Source organism: Crocodylus siamensis, chromosome 11 (assembly GCF_052110815.1).
Source record: "Crocodylus siamensis isolate JL-2025a chromosome 11, ASM5211081v1, whole genome shotgun sequence".
NCBI classification, from domain to species: Eukaryota; Metazoa; Chordata; order Crocodylia; family Crocodylidae; genus Crocodylus; species Crocodylus siamensis.
This window is the reverse complement of record NC_143405.1, coordinates 50,400,767-50,420,619: the sequence shown is the minus strand read 5'-3', so window position 1 is coordinate 50,420,619 and position 19,853 is coordinate 50,400,767. Positions and strand designations below refer to the sequence as shown.

At 46.4% G+C, this 19,853-nt stretch overlaps 1 long non-coding RNA gene across 2 annotated transcripts in view; it reads right to left on the bottom strand.

The window, feature by feature from the left end:
• Positions 1–19,853, bottom strand: part of LOC149855858 (uncharacterized) — a 186,740-nt gene that overhangs the window by 83,700 nt on the left and 83,187 nt on the right. Inside the window, exons 2-3 of one of the 2 annotated variants that reach the window (XR_016438557.1) lie at positions 11,963–12,074; positions 4,910–5,704 (exon numbers count right to left, since the gene is read on the bottom strand). This is a non-coding gene — a long non-coding RNA (uncharacterized LOC149855858). Of the gene's footprint in view, positions 1–4,909; positions 5,705–11,962; positions 12,075–19,853 lie in introns of those variants that run through there. The other variant, XR_016438556.1, reaches the window with a different exon arrangement.

The following is a 19,853-nucleotide window of genomic DNA, read 5'->3' as shown; positions in this document are numbered from 1 at the left end:
ACAACACAGATCCAGACTCCAGGCAAGCAGCAGACCTAGGACAACAGGTCAGGTTGGCAAATGGATGCCAAGCACTTCCATGTCTTCAAGCACCACCACCCATTGCTTCCTCTTGGTGGCAGTGGTCTCGATCCTCCCAACCTTGGGGAGGCTGGGGCTCTTCTGCCAGTGGAAGATGCTCCTCCTCCTCCGTCGCTAGGGCTCCATATCTGTTCTCAGGCAAACTGCTGCAGGTGGGGGATGAAGATTTCTGCCTGCTGCCAAAGGTCAGGAGCTTCCTCTGCAGTCCTAGAGATCTCCTCCAGCATCAAATCAATGAAGTTTTCATAGTAGAGGATGCTTCTGAACCTCCTCTTGTAGCTCTCTCGCCTGTTTCCTGAGGGACACCACCAGGAGGCACTGCTCACGTCACAGGCACTCCCCACCTGGCTGTCACTGAAAGGAACTTGCTAGTCATCATTGGCAAGGTCTAGGGGGTGCATGTGGGTGTACGGCACCCCCTGAGATTGGTGTTGTACCTCCTGCAAAAAAAAGCACCGCTGACACTGCTGGCGGTGCCTGTGGGCAGTCGCCGCTCGCTATGCCTCCTGCTGCCGACACCACTGGTGGCATCTGCAGGTGGTCATCAACTGCCAGACTGCCGGTCAGCACTTACCACCGACAGCACTGCAGCTGCCTGCTGGAGCTCACCACCACCACTGACAGTGCCGCCGCCACCTGCGCGAGCTTGCCGTGCCCCACCAGCCCCTGCGGGCGTGCGGCGTTCATGCCACAGTCTCCATAGTGCCAAACCAGGACCTGGGTGGAAGCCTTGACGGTGAACAGTCCTGCCTGGACGGACACCTCACAGGTACAAACTGAGGAAGAGATGGCGGTTGGCAGTGGCTTTGGCATTGCAATGTTTTTCAGCCATTTCTCTCAGTCTCAATCTGCTGCCTCTCTTTTCCTACCTCTCTTTCTAAACAGACCTTCCCTAGCAAACTCCTGTAAGCTGGCCTGTTCGCTGCTCCTTGGTCCCAAAAGGTTTCCTTTTCCCTGCTTCTTCACACTAAGTGTGCAGTGAAGGAAAGTGAGGGAGTCCAGGCAAACTCCCTAGTGAACTCCCCCTCGCTTGGGACTCTATTTAAGAAAGGGGCTTAAGCATTGATCTGACTCCTAAGTTTTTAGCTACTTACACTAAATTTATGTAGGTTAGCTACTGTAAATGAAAGAAAGAGCTTACCTTAAAGACTCCCCATCAAAGAGGGGGCAGCAAACTGACCTACAAACTGACTTGTGTACTGCTTGCAAACTGACTTGTGTACTGTTTGCTGTCCCTGTTCACTCACTCCCCGGTTGCTTGGGGAGTCTTCTTTTATACCATGCTGGTATAAATATATATCTATACCAATTTTATATATACAATTAGCATATTAGCTAATGATTCTCTTATACAAATAATCCAAGATGATTTTTACAGAATATCAGAATAGCCTTAAACTGCATTGTGGCTGATGTATATATATTAAAAAAACCCATGAACACATTTCTGACCACTGAAATCTAGTTACAAAGCTGGGAAATGCAACAGGAGTTGAGTGGACATTTAAAAAGCATTTGTAATTTGTTTGGGGATAGTGCCTACTCACCCACAAAGCAAAAGCCTATGGGCTAAATTCTCATCTCAGATACTACAGCATCAATCCAAAATAGCTTCACTTAACACGCTGTGTTCATTTGTCCTCAGATGATCTCTCATCATGCCTCATGCTGGTTGTCACTGTATTTGCCTGAGTTACAGCTCTCTCTAGTTTTCTTTGTTCTCTTTTCTTGCACATACTTATGGTATAATGCATTCTCTTTCTATTGCGATTCTCCACCCTACCAATTTGCTGCTAATGGGACTCCCCAAAATTGACTACGTTAATAATGTAACCACAGAAAAGAAGAGTTTCCATAATAATTCTGGAGAAAGGGCAAAGGTAAGGACTTAAACATGAGAACACAGCCAAGGTCCTCAAGACCTTTTTGAATATCAAGGTCAATAGCTTTCTTTAAAACAATCCATTCTCACCCCCAGATGCATGCTGAGGGCTTATTAGACTGGTATCTTGATACCTCTACTTTGACCTCTTTTCCTGGGGATCACATCTCCATATGGACAAATCATTTGTTAACCTTTCTTCCAATATATTGTCCCACTTCAGGTATGGATAACAGACAGACATAAACCTTACTATTCACTTATCCTCAGCTAACATAGGTACCATGGCCATCATAATTCTGCTTTCATTTCAATTTTGGAATTCCCAGCATTAGCACTACAGAGGGTAGCAGGTGAGATACAGGTCATCACACACAGAATTCATGGAAACAAAAAGATTGTGTGCATAAAAATCAAAGTCAAGCTAGTCTTAAGCAGCATAGACTGAACCCTGGGAATGAAAACAATGTTTTAATTATATTAATCTGCTGCATCAGCACGGCTTGCCTTTGAACACTGATTTGCTGATTTGTAACTGGACTTACTACATTAAAAGGAAGGGATTGGGGACACATGCTTGGTTATCCTAATGAAACCATAATCCCTTGCATGAAAAGAATCATGGGTCTATGAGATATTACCGCTCAATTAGGGGAACTATGAATAGGGGTCTTGTCAGGTAGCTGGTTAGCAGTAAACTTGTCAGTGAAATATTCCTAAATGGGGGATAGATCACTGGGTAGTACCAATTTCAGTACATACTTTCTAATGAGAACCATATGCAGGACAGAGTCTCAATGAAATGTTTTCCAAGGTAAAGCTACACCGCTACTAAAGAAAAGCGGTGGCTCAGCTTTTTCAGCCAGGCCTCAGCTTGATCTCCTTTATGGGCATTCAGATTTTTCTCCAGACACAGATTCCAGGGGCAAATGTCTAATCACTGAATTATACCTGCAGTAAGGAAAGTTATATCTGTAGTTGATCACAACTACAGATAATGAGTAACAAGGAAATATTTATAACCTTATGACTCCTTGAGAAAGAAATGAGAAACATGATACCATGCTCTACCCAGGCCCTTTTGGGCCCTCCAACTTGCATGAAATATACTGGCTTGATAAAAAGCCATTGCAACATGCAGCTTGCTTGCTATGTTATTAAACACTTCATCACGTCTGCAGGGCAATATAAATCAAATGTTCCTCCAAACAAACCTACTTCCTTGTCAGAATCCCTGCAGAATATGTTGAATTAGAAGGAACGTGTCATTTGAACATCTTATATGAAGCAGAACAACAGACACCCAGAAATATTTTGGTGTAATCCAATTACACTAATTAAAATGATTTTTTCCACTTCACTTGTTGTGAGCTGCTTGCTTGGCACAACCAGTGCTAATACATACAAAGGTCAAATACTATTCTTACAAAAATGAAACGAAAAAACGTTGATGGTTCACGTCTTCATAGGTTTAGTGTTTTTGTCTTTCACGAGCAAGAAAGTAAGCCAGGGGCAGGTATTAGAGACTAATACCTGTTGTTTCACCTCTATGTGCCTCATAATTTCCAAGATTTTTTTGTCCACTGAACAGACATGCTACAAACAAATTCCCAGATTGGCAAGCTTCCTCTGGCATTTTGGAGACTGAGAAATATGATATGCTAAAGTCCTTTATTTCTGAGGTTTTAGTCTAAGCAGGTGGATATCCTGATGTGCTGATTCTGCAGGAGAGGGCAGGAAGGATGGCCTTCTTGTGGGGGAGTTACAGGATATATTCTCTGACGTGTAGTAGGATCCTGATGTCCCTAGGGATCTTCACAGCATAAGACAACTGACATCTAGATATGCCAATGAAATGTCTTCTAATATATCTCCGTCTATATCTATGAGGAATACATAATCCATTTTAGAGGAAAATAAGTAGGGGCAGATAGAAGTGCAACTCCCCAGTCTAACTTAGGGCACTTCACAGAAGACCAAGACTCACACACCAAGACTCTCCCATCCCAACAGACATTAGCTGTTTGCAGCCTCTTCCCCCAGCCTTGCCCCTAATCCCCCATCCCCACTGCAGTTACAGGATGGGAGGGGAAGAAGGCGGGGGAGGGAGGTCCATTCTGGGGTTGGCCCAGCTGTGCTGGATGAAGGGGTGGGGAAAGGGACAGGTGGATTGGAGTCCTTCACCTCAGGGTGGCTGGCCAAACTCCAGTATGGACCACCTTTCCCTGCCTTCTCCCTCTCCCATCCTGAGACAACACTCGGGATGGGACTGGGTTGCTTCAGCCCAGCTCCCAGAGCATACAGAAGTTAACAAAGTGCTCTGTTTTGGAGCACCTTCATTTGAACCCTCATATAATGATGATTGATTTGTCACACAATCAGAGCACTCTGAAACCACGCACTTCTGTGTGGGTACAGCTGTAAAGCACTTTCAAAGGGCCGATCGCACAACAAATGTAATTTCTGTCTGAGCCTAGAGGTCACAATTTTCAACCACATCCTGAGCTTTCTGTCTCTCTCAACTAAGATCAAAGCTTCCTTTATATAATCTCCACATCCCCCAAATGCCAACATAGCCATGCTTCTTTCGTCTCACTTGTGTCCCTAAGAGTCCCTAGAACCCAACCAATGGATCCTTTCCCTTGACCGTCCAACAAGTTATCGTGCCTTCTGCCAAAGGGGTAACAGGAGGCACTGGCTCAATCCTTCCCCCCTCCACAAACCTACAACAGGTGCCCACTTTGCCTTCTCTGCCCTTGGCTCTGCTTTCAGTCGCATAGGACAATACAGCAGGATCTCTATTCTTCACCAGGCCACCATTATTCTCTCTCATTTGGCTCCTTCTCCTCTTCCTCATTCATAGGGAGAAACACCACCAGTTTCATGAGGGTTTTTCAAGGTGTAGTCAGATTAACAATTTTATACCTGCAGAGAGGAACTGTCCTTATCATCATTGTATTTATTGCTAATAATGGAATCTGTGATGCAAGAACAATAAGCATTTTTTCCTGTATGGTCCCATGAAAATAGGACTGGTGACTTGCCATGAGCATTGGTCAAAGTAGACTGAAACAGGAGGAGGAAATATCATAGCACTAGTAGTTATTCTGGGTAGAGAAGGTGCTGAGGGAAAGATCTGAGACAGCATAAGGAGGGAGAGTATAAGTACTTGGCATCAGGACTGTGTTCATGCAAGTTGTCTCACACAGTGATGTGACCTAAACAAAACTTCAGGGTCAGAGAGAAGATCCAGATCTCTGAGGCTCTATCAAGCCTCTCATTCTTATTTACAGGGTATCTATTTATGTTGGTTCAGAACCCTCAAATTATCTTTAATCCATGTTGTTGATCAGCTCCATTCTGTCATTCAGATCTCCTCCTCCTGTCCCAGGAATGCATTTAGATTATGGTCTGTGTTCTTCTAGGGAGATGGTGAGATACTAATCCATTCTTGTGTTACATCTTGGCTGGATTCCTCACCCCCTCTGCTGACAGCTTTTACAGGCAAGGCCATGAATTCATTGCAGCTTACTCCATGTGCAACTGCAAAAAATGCCACCTGAGACGTCTTATTTTGCCAGCTCTTGAATTTCACTAGCACTCCCCAAGCAAGATGCTGTATTGATTTTAACAATCCCTCTACGAGCATTTAATGCTGTTCATTTGTCTGATCCTTCACGTCTGAGTACATTGCTTCAGGCTCAGCCTTCCAGCTTGTTGCTGATGGACTGTATTAATGATCTGAATGGGAGCAAAGAGCGAGCTAATTAAATTCACAGCTGATGATTCTAAATTGGGAGGCACAGCAAACACCCATGAAAACTGAGAAACAATACAGAGGAGGTTACCAATCTAAATGGGAAAGAAAAAGAAATTCAGGTTGGGAAAACACAAATTAATACATCTTGGGGAATAATATGAAATATAGATATCTAATAAGGGAAATCACTAGAAAGGATTACCACCAAAAGAGATCCAAGGGCAAGAGCAGAACATAAATTAAATAGGAGCTTGCAATGCAATCGGGTGTTATTGAAGACACATGGCTAAAGTGACTTGGAGTCTCACTGAGCAGGAGCAGTATGCACTCTTTCTGTATTTTAGTTCATCCTGGGAATCTCGGTGCCAGAAATGTGTCAAAACAGAGAAAGAAAGGGAACAAAAATAAGAGATTGATTTCTAGGGTGAGAGGAAAAGAATTAAGGATGAAGTGAACAAAGGGAAGAATGCCAAGCTGCCTGGGATGTCAAGCTATGGAAGAGGGGTGGGGGCTGTTCAAAATACAGAGGGGTCTGGTTACAAAAAATGGTATGAGGCTTTGAAAAAGGAAAATGTGGTGTTTAGTAACCAGGAAAGATTTAGAATCCTGAAAGCTGCTAGGCTGAAATATATTCCCAAGTGAAGCAGCAACAGTGCCCAGTGATGGCTCATTTATGGGTCAAAAGGGATGAACCATTTTTTCCTTCTTTTTTTTCTCCTTAACCAATAATTTTAATAGAAACCAGTGGGTCAGTTCCCCAGCGAGAGAGTAAAACAGGGCGTTGACAGACATGCAGCTCCCTGCTCTAACTCACGGTGCTTCACAGAAAGTGCCATGAGTTAGAGCAACCCCCACAACCCAACAGACATTTGCTGATTCAGGTCAGGAACCTGCCTGCAGCCTCCATCCCCTAGCCCAGCCCCCTCACCTCCCCAGCTCTGGTGCTGTCTGCAGGAAGGGAGGAGGATGAATAGAGAGGGGGGGAGCTGCATGCTGGAGTTTGCCCAGCCTGAGCTGAAAGGGAAGGGGTGGAGGGGCATGAGGTGGGGGCTCCAATCCACCTCCTCCCCCTCCAGCTCAAGCTGGGCAAACCCCAGCCCGCAGCTCCCACCCCGTCCCTTTTCCCCCCTCCCTCCCTGGGCTGCATCAGCATAGCCCCGAACACACACAGGGATTGATAGAAGTTCCATAAGGTGCTCCATTTTCAAGCGCCTTCATCTGATCTCTCATTAGATGATGTTTAATTTGTTGCACAATCAGCCCCTTCTAAAGTGCTCTGCAGCCATGCTTGCATGTCATGGCATGGCTGTAGAGCACTTTCAGGGGGCCAACTGCACAACAAATGTCACTCTATCAGTGCCCATAGTGCAGCTCCAATGTCAGTTCACACCAGCTGAGGGGCTGCCATATTTACTGTTACTATGAATGATGAGATGTACCTTGTATGGTCTTAACTCTGCAGTACCTCCCTGCCCTTTACATATGTCACATATGTAATACATTTTCTAGAACCACAGGATGAGAAGGGACCCCCAGTGAATCCAATCCATTGCTATCACAATCAATCATCATGCCCCATCTTAAGGCTATTTAGGTTGCTTGGCCATGCTGCTTCTTACTAAAAAGTTGTTCCAGAACTTCACTCCTTTTCTTAAAAAACCTTTTTTCTAATGGATGGCCTAAAATCCTTGAAGATTGGTTTATGTCCCTTCGTTCTTATGCCCACATTGTTCTTTTGTGGTGTTTATCCCTCATGATGTTTTTAAATCAAATTCCCTTTCTGCCTGGGGTTTGTTAAACAAGCCTCATTTAAGTACTTATGTAAGAAAAATAGTTTGTATTTGCCAGAAGTTTAATTTATCTTTAATAACAATTAGTAACTAGAATGCATCTGGATATAACTGGCCATATCTACATGTACAATTAGTGCTATTTAGGCTTCTTGTGCAGTAATTTACAGTGCAGTAAGCCAGCCCTGGGAAAGCATCTACATGTGTATGCTGTGGGTGCAGCTACATGTGCAATTAATACACAGAAAGCTTACTGAGCCATAAAATACTGTGCAGTAAGCTTTCCATGACAGCATTACATGTGCACCCATTGGGAGCAAATTTGCTTCCAACAGGAACAGTTCAGGGCAGGGATACTCTTACCTTGCTCCCCTGCTATATGGCAACCGGAGGAGCTCTAGGCTCCCCTGGGTGCCAGACCCAGGCTGGCAGGGAATGCAAAGGTCTGGCCTGGGCTCTGGGGGGTGGGGAAAGGCAGCTGTTTCCCAGCCTTATGCCCTGGGGCTGGGAAAGTGTCTTCTGCCCCACAGCTGTTTCCCAGCCCCCTGCCCTGATTGGCCAATCAAGGCAGGAGGCTGGGAAACAGCTATAGGGGAGGGGATGCTTTCCCAGCCCACTACCCCATCAACAGGTGGGGCAGCTGGCAGCAAGCCCCTGCCTGGGTGGGGCATCTGTGCTCAGCCAGGGGCTGGATGGGAGCTCTCTCACTAGTGGGGCAGCTGGCAACAAGTCCTCTCCTGGGTGGGGACTCTCTGCTCAGCTAGGGTCTGGCTCAGACCTGTCCTGCCAGTGGGGCAGCTGGGAATTCCCACCCAGCTAGGGCTTGCTGCCAGCTACCCCACCAGTGGGACAGCTCCTGGCCAGCCCCTGGCTGCTCAGCGCTCTACTCCTGTGGGAAGACAGGAGCCCTGCAGCTCTAGGGCAGTGGGAGAACAGAGAAGGACTCAGTCCATGTACTAATCGGTTCCCAGCTTCTGGGGGGAGCTGGGAGCTGAGCAGCACCAGGACCAGGCCTCCTGATGGTGTGGTTGACTGGGAGCAAATTTGCTTCTGGTCAGCATCGACACGAGCACTACTGTGCAGTAACTACTATGCAGTTAGTTTAGTACCTGTATTTACAGGTACAAGCTATCTGCACAGTAGACTAGTTTACTGTATAAGAGCTGCTGCTCACAATTACATGATTTACTACACAGTACATGGTGATGCTTTACTGCATAGTAGATTAGGCTACCGTGAAGTAAAGCATCATGTGTAGAAACTGTTTATTTTCCTTGTTTGGTTTATCTACAGATTTCCAGCTCACCCTCCTTGGTCTCATCAAAATACTTACGTAATGCTATAATTGAAAGATTCAGCAAGGCTCATAAGTGCCTCTTTGGATGAGCCTAGTTTTTGTAGAAATTAGATCATTTCTGGAACTGCACTGGAATTCTGTAACAACTATGATTTTCTTGTGTAGAAACACACATAGTAGAGTATGCACAGTTGAGTATAATTCAGTACTGACAGGAAAATGACTCGATAGGTATTTTCCACATCTCATTACAACAGACAAAGGCATTGTGAGCTCTGGCTGAGACTAAGGAAATGAAGAGATGACCTTAAGACTTTGTCATTGCAGTTCCTTTAACGGGTTTCTCAGAATGGAGTTATCTATGGGTACTTCTATGGCCCTTATTTTTGTACTTCAAGAATTCTAGCACCAATCATGAAACCAGGATCAGTACTAGAAGTAAACTCAAAACTTCCTTGATAGTCCTTTCTTTTAACAATAAATATGGGTGAACAGACAAGAACCAGAGCTGGGTAATATTCTGATCTGATCAAAGTCAACAAACATTTTGCCATTGGCTTCAACAGAGTCTGAATTGTATGCCAAGTGCATTCAGCTGACTTCCTGGTTCTTTTGAGCTTTCCTTTCCCTACCAGAGGTCCCACTGCTGTCTCTGAAAATGGCATCATTATTCAAGAGGATCCTTCAAGGCTTCATTCCCCATGGAATGAAGCAGAAGAGAAAGACCTGCCACTGAAGCTGCAGATTTCCAAATTCTGTATTTAGAAGCACCTCCTCTGGCTCTATCCCAGCTCTCCAGGAAATAAACTTTCCTTAGTATTAATGAGCTGGGGAAGCCTTGGAGCTGTACTTAGTACAAGGTCACAAATAAGAGCCTTACACTTTTTTTTAGGAAAATGTATATGTTTCTATAGTAGGAAAACATCACCTTCCTCTTCCCCATTCAACTGGGAGAAAGACATCCACCCAGTCTTGGAAGATAGGGCTAGATTTTTTTATCAATGGTAAGAAGGCAACTTTGTTTAGGATGTGTGAGATAGGTTTAACTGAGGTTGGAATTTCATCCCAGATGTGCAAGAACAAGACCTGAGGTAGAAATGACCAGGAATGTTTCTATTCTTTATATTTCAGGATATAAGTTGACCATGGACTGAGTCAAGAAGCAATTTTCACTCTCAATATAACATTATGATGGTTTAACATTTTCCCTTGAGTAGTCCTCGAAGCAGCCAGTCACAAACAAAAAGTAAATGGTCTACTGGTCTGTAGTGCTTGGATTAGTATTTTCACAATTCTTGATAAGGCATATAAAAAAAAACAAACAAAGTTTTCTAAGATACTGGAAATACCTTCCTAGAAAGTCCTATATTCATTTTATTTTACAGGCCAACTGCAGTACAGTGAAATATTATCAAGAACTAGTAACATGGACATATGAGCAATTTATCAGGGGAGTAAAAGAGAGGCAGGCATTATACTGTGCATCAGCTGCTCCATGGTGAGTGAAAGCTAAAATTCCACATCTGGTTAAAACTGACAAACAAGGCATATCAAAGCCTAACTTTCCATGAATGAGAGCTAAGCCATGACATTTTAGCTTCTGCTTACCACAGATAGGCTTGGCATGATTGGATTTTTTTTATAAATCGATAAACATTGATAAATGGAGAGTTCACTGCACAATCACAGACAGGGGGTAAATTATTCCCAGCGGTAATAATAGAAATTTATGGAAAGGGGACTGTATCAGGGAAGCATTACCCCTGTTATTGCACAATGGAGAAAGAGACAGCAGGGCAGAGAGGCTAAAGAGGAAAACAATAGGCAGTCTAATGACCAGGGATCCAGGTTTCTCACGGAAAAACAGAGAAAACCACAGATTTCCCATTTTTAAAATCAGAGAAAACACAGATTTTCCCTTGTAGAAGAGAAACCTGCACATTTCCCTGTTTTGCAAAGAGCTCTGCAGGCTGGCAGAGTTCCAGCCTACAAGAGCTGTTTGCAAAAGGGGTGGGGAAACCATCAACCCTGCCAGGTGTGGAAGGGAGAGGGGAAGGCTGGGGCCCGACACTCGTGCTTACTGGAGGCTGCTTCAGGCTTACTCCTCTTCCTGGTGGTAAGTGGGGCTTGGGGGTTGCGGGGCAGGGGTGGGGGGGAAGCTGGCTAGGAGTTGAGGGAGTGGGGCGGTTTGCAGCCAGTCAGGCATACCAGCCAGGAGGGGGTTTGCAGCCTCCCCACTCCTGGCTGGAGTGCCAGGCCAGCTGCAAACCTCCCTGCTCCATAAGCCCCCAGCCAGCTTGGGTACTTCCCAGGGGGAAGTACCTCCCCTCAGCTGGGTACTCTGGCTGAGGGGAGGTTTACACCTGCTGGAAGTGGCGGGGGTTTGCAACAGGATGAGCACTCCAGCAGGGAGCAGGCAGGCTGCAAACCCCCTGCCGGTCAGAGCGCCCAGCTACCTGCAAACCCTGGGTCACAAACACTGTGCTTCCTGCCCTGCTGCCCTCCCCCAGGCTCTTCAGAGCACAGCATGGGCATACACGAAAGCTGCCTGCTGCTGCAAGCTCCATGCTGCCCTGGCCACACTTCCTCTGTGCACAGGGGCAGCGCACATCCTTCCTGCCCCCACCCCCAACACAGGTCTGGAGGGCACAGTTCCCCTGGCCCCCAGGGGGTGCACGCTGCCACTGGGAGCCGACCCCGCCCGAGCCTGCAGGAGGCAGCAGCAGTGGGAGAGCTGGCTTATGCTTCTGCTGTAGCAGCTGCTGCCTTCCACTGGGGGTAGGGGGCTGCAGACCTGGGTCCCTGGCCCCCATAGCCGGGGGCCCCTTCTGGCAGGACTGGGGGGCAGGGATGGGGAGCTGTGGGGGAGAGTGAGGGACACCAGAAGGGATGTGGGGGGGCATTTAATTTTAACCATGGATTTTGGGATTTTTAATCAGAGAATTTGCCATTTTTTTAGTCAGAGAATTTGTGACTTTTTATCACGGAAAACCAGGATCCCTGCTAATGATGCCTCAATTAAGCAATTAGCTGCTTCTTCACAGGTGCTAGAAGGAGGCTGGAAGGAGAAAACAGGCTACTTAAATCCCTGCCCACAGCTGGGAAGTGGGGTGTGTATTTGAGGCTCTAGCTGGGTGGCAATAGGGTCTTACCTGGGCCAGCTAAGTGTGAAGGCCCAAGGGTGGCTGCTGCCCCTCCCTGGTTTCCACAGCTCTAGGAGCACTGCTGCCATCCTCTTCTGGCTTCTGCCTGTCTGGCACTTTCCTGATGAATGAACAGAATGATTTTAAGCAGGTATGATTTATTGATTTATGGAGATTTACTTTTTATATTTTAACGTGATTTTATAAAGCTTTTAACCGTATACTGTCATTACTAAATTGTCTGCCCCTACCCACACACCTCATTTTACTCAATCTTGAAACATTTTAATTGATAAAAATAGGAAAACATCCCTAATTTTATACAATCCTGAACATTTAAATTGCTAAGAATCAAAATAAATGCTTAAAAAGAAATGCTGATTTTAGTCATCAAAATTATAAAAATAAAAATTGAATTCTGCCAAGCGCAACCATAGAGTAAAATCATGTGCATTAGTACACAGTGTGGAGTAGCTGAAGTACAGCAAATTCCCTGCCTACTTTCACTGCATGGTTAGCTGTTCATTTGTCCAGACCCTAGGCAGAATTAGGCACTTTCTCTGTGCGTTCAAGATGATTTAGAAGATAAAATGGTAAGGAACCAGGTTCAGGCTCAATATTGCTCTCTTGCAACAGCTGAAGATATGAGCTATCCAAGGAAGCAAAAGTTGCTGCATTATGATAATTTGTAGATTACAAAAGGAAACACGGCATTCGCCATCAGTTTATGCAAGGTAAGTAGGAAGGAGCAGGCTTGCAATATCTAACATATTGCATTTCCATGAGCAATTGTACAAACATTAACTAATCTTCCCAAACCCCTGTGTGAGAGAGGTTAACACGAACCAGTTGCAGTCACATGAGAAACTGAAAAGGAGAGAGCACAGACCTTACTCATAATTCGCAGTAAACAAGCAATTTTATCAAAAGATATGATTCAGGATTGTTAACACATGATTCTATTAACAATCCTGAGCCATACATTTGACAAAGCTGTTTTTGACTCAAGTTTGTTACCAAAAATCACCAAAAGTGATTGTTTACTTTGAATCACATGTAAGATCTGTGGCCTCTCCATTTCAGTTTCTCCCATGAATAAACTGGTTCATGTTATCCTAGGATGGTGACAAATCGGTAGGAAAAAAACAAACAAGGAATATACATTTGATAAAACTGTTTATTTTCCTTATTTGTTTTATCTACAGATTTGCAGCTCACCCTCCTTGGTCTCATCAAAACGCTTATGTAATGCTGTAATTGAAAGATTCAGCAAGGCTCATAAGCCTCTTCAGCTGAGCTCAGTTTGTGTGGAAATTAGATCATTTCTGGAATTGCACTGGAATCCTGTAAGAACTGTGGTTTTACTGAGTTCTGATGTGAAGCTAAAATGGGGATGGGCAATTATTTGGCTGGAGGGCTACTTAACAAGTTTTGGTGAGCTGTCGAGGGCCACAAGGGTAGCCCTGCCTCTTGACATGTGCCCCACTCACTGGTCACCATCTTGTGACTGGAAGTCCCACCCCCTAACCCCTGACCTTTGCCACTGGAAGTCTCTCCCCTTGCCTAGAAAGTACTCCTTTCATGGAGTTGCTTGTATATTGTGATGGGGTAAAGGGGTGTATGTGGAGTGTGTGTGTGGTTGGGTGGGGTGTGGGGGTATGGTTGAGGTGTTGAGTGTGTGGGACTGTTGGATCTGTGTGGGTATGGTGGGGTGTGTGGAAGGGTATGGGTCATGTGGGACAGTGTTGGATGTGTGTGGGTATGGTGGCAGGGTGGGGTATGTGAGGGGGCATGGAGGTGTGTTGGAGGTATGATGGGGTGGGATGTATGAGGGTGGGTGTGTTGGGGAGTGGTGGTATATGTGTGGATGTGTGTGGCAGGATGTAGGTGGTGGGCATAGTGGGGTCTGGGACAGTGTTGGGTGTGTGTGTGGGCATGGTGAGGTGTGCGAGGGGATGTGGGTGCATGTGTGGGATGTGACTGGGGTTTAGGTGAGTTGAGTGTATGCATGTGGGGGGGCTTCCCCCCCTGCCCCCCCCAGCTTGCTCCCTGCCTGCTCTGTGATGTGGCTAAGCCCCATCCCTCCGTGGGCAAGGAAGGGGGAAAGGGAGGGGGACCAGTGCTGTCTGCCCGGCTTGCAGCACACTGCAAAGGCAGGAAAAGTAGCTTACACCTGCAGGCAGCAAGAGAAGCCCTAGGAGAGGGGAGCTGGGTACAGGGAGCCAAGCCTGGCACCCTTGGTCTCTGTCCCATACCTGTCTGGTGGGGCTGCACCAAGCTCACACTGGTTTCTGCTGCTACTCCCACCCCACCTGCCTGTACCCTCACCTGCCCGGTGGGCCTGAACCAAGCCTACTCTGCTCCCCTGCTGTTGCTAAGGCTCCCACCCCACTTGTCTGTCCCGTTCCTGCCTGGCAGGGCTTTGTAAGGAGCCATGCTCCTCCTTCCACCCACCTCCATCTACACATTCCCCTATCTGGCTATGCATAAGCAGGAAGGCCATGTGAAGCTTTGGTCACTGATTTGATTCAGTGACTGACTCTCTGAATCCAAATCGAATCAGGAGACCCTTTAATCTCTCCAAATTGAATCAGAACCCTCTGAATCGATTTGGAAAGACTTGGTGATTTGGACATAGACACAACTTTGACTGTTTTTTCTACATACCTCTAGGTACCAGGTGGCTCATGAATGCTGCAATGCTGGGGCAAATGAAGCATCCCACAGGAGTGCAGGGGGATCCACAGCACACACGTCAGCAAACCTGGAAGTGGACCAGAAGCACTTCCAGTCCACTTCTGGGTCTGCTGGGCAGCATACTGGGGGCCCTCCATGTTCCCCTGCCTCAGCATCTGGTGCTTTCTGGGCCTGGGGCAGGGTACAGGATACAGTGGGGGTCCCCTCTGTGCTCCCTGGCAGACCCAGAAATGGACCGGAAGTACTTCCTGTCCACTTCCAGGTTTGCCACCAAGCATGCAGGGGGCCCCCAGCCACGCGCCTGTGGGATGGTCCATTTGCCCCACCATCACAGTGATTACGAGCCATACATGGTACCTCGAGGTATGTAGAAAAAAAAACATTTAAAAGCTGTGTCTATTGCTGATTTGGAAAGATTCGACGATTCAGCTTCAAATCTTCAGATTTGGATTTGGTTAAATTGAATCAGGGACAGTGATCCGAATCAACTCATCAAATCACTGTCCCTAATTCAGGCCGAATCCAAATCAAATAGGGCTCGTTTCACACATCGCTAATGAGCAGGACCAGAGTGAGCTGCAGGCAGAGCCCCACTTCTCTCAACTCTGCAGCTTCCCTTCCCTACCCACCGCCCCAAGCTCTGCAGCAGGGACAGGAGGACAAGTCGCTGGAGGCCAGTACAGCCCAGCAGATCCTTGGGCAGCAGCAGCCCTGCCCAGAAGCTGTGCTTGCTGGCTGGGGCTGGTGCCCTCCAGCAGTGAAGGCTGGGAGCACAGCAGGCGCTGCCCCAGGCAGGAGCGGCAGGACTCGGCCCATGCAGAGCACAGCAGGGGCAGCTGCCAGTGGGGCCAGATGCAATTAATTGGTGGGTACCTGCCGGCAGGCTGGATCCAATGAGCTGGTGGGCTGGATCTGGCCTGCAGGCCATATGTTGTCCATCCCTGAGCTAGGAGAATTTTGTCCATTTCAGCTCAGCTTTGCTTTGTGATTTTGGAGCTTGTTTGACCACATGATTCAGAGTAAAACCTGGGTGCGGTTCTCATTTAAAGTGACATAGGTAGTGATTAAAGGAAACTGACAGTTCAGATATGTCTCAACAGAATGGCTGATGCAGATGGGCTAAAAGGTACTTTCGTATCGAAGAGATGCCCTTTTTGTATGCCTGTTCTGGGAATTTCACAGAGACTCTTTAATAACTCAGTGACAAGCAACTTTAGCTTTATTTAATTTTCCCAATTACCAACAAATGAAATGTAGGCTTTGTGTAGATGTTGAGCAAAGAGGTATGGCCATTTAATTCAAAAGCAAGGCTTTTTATTATAATTTTTTGATTGGGGAAAGCAGAGAGGCCTGGAAAGAAGCTCTGGTTTGAAAGTCTAGAAGGCTGAAATCCTGCATTTATATCCAAATAACATGCTCACTAGTGGCAGTAATAATAATGCAAGCTTTGCTTCCCTTTTCCTGTTTTGAGGTGCCTGGATCATTAGATGGAGTGACCAGAAAGGAGTGAGAGAAGAATTCAGTTCACTAGTCTGGCTATCTTTTGGGGCAGTCAGTAAAGGACCTGCTTGTCATCGGCAACTTAAGCTTCCCAGACATCTGCTGGGAGAAACAGGCAGCCAGGTCTGCCCGTTTAAATAAGTTTCTAACCTGCTTACAGGACCTTTACCTATCACAGGAGGTACATGTTCCCACTAGAGGAAATACCTTACTAGACTTGCTGCTGGCCACAGGGGATAACTTGTTGGGAGATCTGCAGGTACAAGGTAACCTAGGGGCTAGTGACCACCTATTGATAGAGTTCACTATGCAGTGAAAGGTGGGGAAGATAACTAGTAGGGCTGAAGTGCTAGACTTCAGGAAGGCCAACTTCAACAAGCTCAGGAGATTAGTTAGGGAGGGACTGACGGACAAAGGCATCAGAGAGATGGGAGGCCAGGAAGGGTGGGTGTTTCTTAAGGGACTGATCCTTCAGGCACAGAAAGGGACCATCCCAGTACACATAAAGGGGGGCAAAAATGAAAGAAAGAAACCCTCTTGGCTGAGCAGGGAAATCCAGGAGAGCCTGGAGGGGAAAAAGAGAGCCCTACAGGCTGTGGAGGCAGGGAGCAGCCACCAAGGAGGAGTATACTTGCTTGGCTCAAGCTTGCAGGGAAGCAGTGAGGACAGCCAAAGAGGAAATGGAGCTTAGGCTGGCAGCAAAAGTTAAGGGTAGCAAAAAGTCATTCTTTAAATACATAGGAAGCAAAAAGAAAGTGCAGGGTAACTTAGGGCCCCTTCAAGATGGACTAGGGCAACTGGTAACAGATAGGATGGCCAAAGCAAAGCTTCTAAATGGTTTCTTTGCAGCTGTGCTCCTGGACATGGATACAAACATGCATCCCAATGGGACTTTAGGTAAGCACAAGATAGATACCAACCCTCCAGCTGTTAGTGCTGATCTAGTAAAGGGTCATCTGGAGGGGTTGGATGTATTTAAGTCAATAGGCCCTGATGATCTTCATCCTAGGGTACTTAGGGAATTAGCTGGAGTCATAGCAGATCCACTGGCACAACTGTTTGGGCACTCATGGCACTCAGGACAGGTCCCAGATGATTGGAAAAGGGCTAATGTGGTCCCTATTTTCAAGAAGGGGAGGAAGGAGAAACCAAGTAACTACAGGCTGGTTAGCCTCACCTTTATCCTCAGCAAGGCCTTTGAGAAAATTGTAAAAGATCACATTTGTTGGGGACCAGCAGGTAATATAATGTGGAGGGGCAACCAGCATGGGTTCATAGCAGGCAGATCCTGCCTGGTTTATTTTTATGACCAGGTCACAAAATGCTTGGATGAAGGAATAGAGGTTGATGTTATTTACATAGATTTTAAAAAGGCCTTTGACACAGTATCCCACCCAATTCTTATAAATAAACTAAACAGTTGCAGTGTAGATTATTACACAGTCCAGTGGATGGAAAATTGGCTCATGGGATGCACCCAGAGAGTGGTGGTGGATGGGTTGGTTTCTACCTGGAGAAATGTGGGTAGCAGAGTCCCCCAAAGCTCTGTCCTAGGACTGGTAGTGTTCACTATCTTCATTAGTGACTTGAATGAGGGATTAAAAAGCACCCTATCCAAGTCTGCAAACTACATCAAACTATGGAGGGAGGTAAACAAACTAGAGGGTAGAGAGCAAATCCAGGTGGATTTGGACAGGCTGGGGAAGTGGGCGGAACAGAATAGGATGCAGTTTAACAAAGATAAGTGTCATGTGTTGCACATGGGGAGGAAGAATCATCCACACTCCTATAGCCTGGGAGGTACCGTTCTAAGTAGCACAACTGCAGAAAGGGATTTCGGAGTTGTAGTTAAGCCCAAAATGAACATGAGTCACGAATGTGATGAAGTAATAGTTTCATAGTTACACAGTTGGTCGGGTCAGAAGGGACCTGAGCAGATCATCAAGTCCGACCCCCTGCCATGGGCAGGAAAGGATGCTGGGGCCAAACAACCCTGGCAAGGTATCTATCTAGCCTCCTCTGAAAGACCCCCAGGGTAGGAGTGAGCACCACTTCCCTTGGAAGTTGGTTCCAGATCCTAGCTGCCCTGACAGTGAAGTAGTGCCTCCTGATATCTAGCCTGAATCTACTCTCCATCAACTTATGGCCATTATTCCTTGTTACTCCCAGTAGTGCTCGGGGGAACAGGGACTCTCCTATTGCCTGCTGGTTCCCCTTGGCAAGTTTAAAGATGACCACCAGAACCCCTCTCAGCCTTCTCTTGTGGAGGCTGAACAGGTTCAGGTCCCGTTGCCTCTCCTCATAGGGACTCTCCTCCTGCTGCCCCCTGATTGTGCGAGTGGGCCTCCTCTGGACCCTCTCCATGTTGTCCACATCCCTCCTGAAGTGCAGCACCCAGACCTGGATGCAGTACTCCAGCTGCGGCCTGACCAGTGTCGCATAGAGGGGGAGGATCACCTCCTTGGCCCTGCTCGTGATGTATCTGTGGATGCATGACAAGGTGCAGTTGGCTTTCCTGACTCTGTCCCCACACTGCCGGCCCATGTTCATCTTGGAGTCTATAATGACTCCAAGATCCTTTTCTGCTTTTGTGCTGATGAGAAGGGAATTCCCCAACCTGTAGGTCTGCTGCTGGTAATAAGCAGAGCTAACCACACTCTTTCTTGCATAAGTAGGTGCATCACAAACAGGTCTAGGGAGGTGATATTTCCCCTCTACACAGCATTAGTCAGGCTGCAGCTGGAGTACTGCATCCAGTTTTGGGCACTGCACTTCAGAAGACAACTTGGAAAGGGTTCAGAGGAGGACCACGCATCTGGTTAAAGGCGTACACGAAAAACCCTACGAGGGCTGACTGAGGGACCTGAATCTCTTCAGCCTCTGCAAAAGGAGGCTGAGAGGTGATTTTGTGGCCATCTACAAACTCATCAGGGGGACAGCAGGAAATAGGGGATACAATGTTTACTAAGATGCTCCTTGGCGTAACTAGAAACAATGGCCACAAACTGAAAGAGAGCAAATTTAGATTAGACATCAGGAAAAAATTCTTTACGGTGAGGGTTGCCAAAATATGGAATACACTTCCAAGGGAGGTGATGCTGTCCCCTTCCTTGGGGGCATTTAAAAGGAGATTGGACAAACACCTGGCGGGGGTCATCTGACCCCAGCACTCTGCCCCTGCCCAGGGCAGGGGACGGACTCTGATAGTTCCCTTCCAACCCTAAAATCTGAAAAGCAGCATCTGGGATAGTGGGTGTTGTGAAATGGACACTTATTCCATAGGACTGACTAGGCCTGGGATAAAAGAATTAAAAAAGGTAATTATTATATGGCTATTGCAAACTACGAAACTTCTTTTTGATTTTAGTAGTCAGTGATAGGGCAGTATGCAAAACAGCTCGTTAGCCAATGGAAATATGCAATAGGTAAAGAAAAATCCTGTTCACATTCATAAATTCAGTTTAAAAAAAAATATGACTACTGAAAAGTTAATTTGGGTGAATATAAATGTTTTATTTCTATTCCAACCATGTAATTTCTAAGCTAAAAGTAATTTCAAACAAAGAAAAAAGCCAACATTAGGCATCTTTCTTCTCAAAAAATGCCTTAATAAAATATTTTGACATTTTTAAACCTTTTTCTAGCATCAGGTCAAAAATCTGTTGAAATGGATACTATTGTAGCAATATTCTTCACATTAATG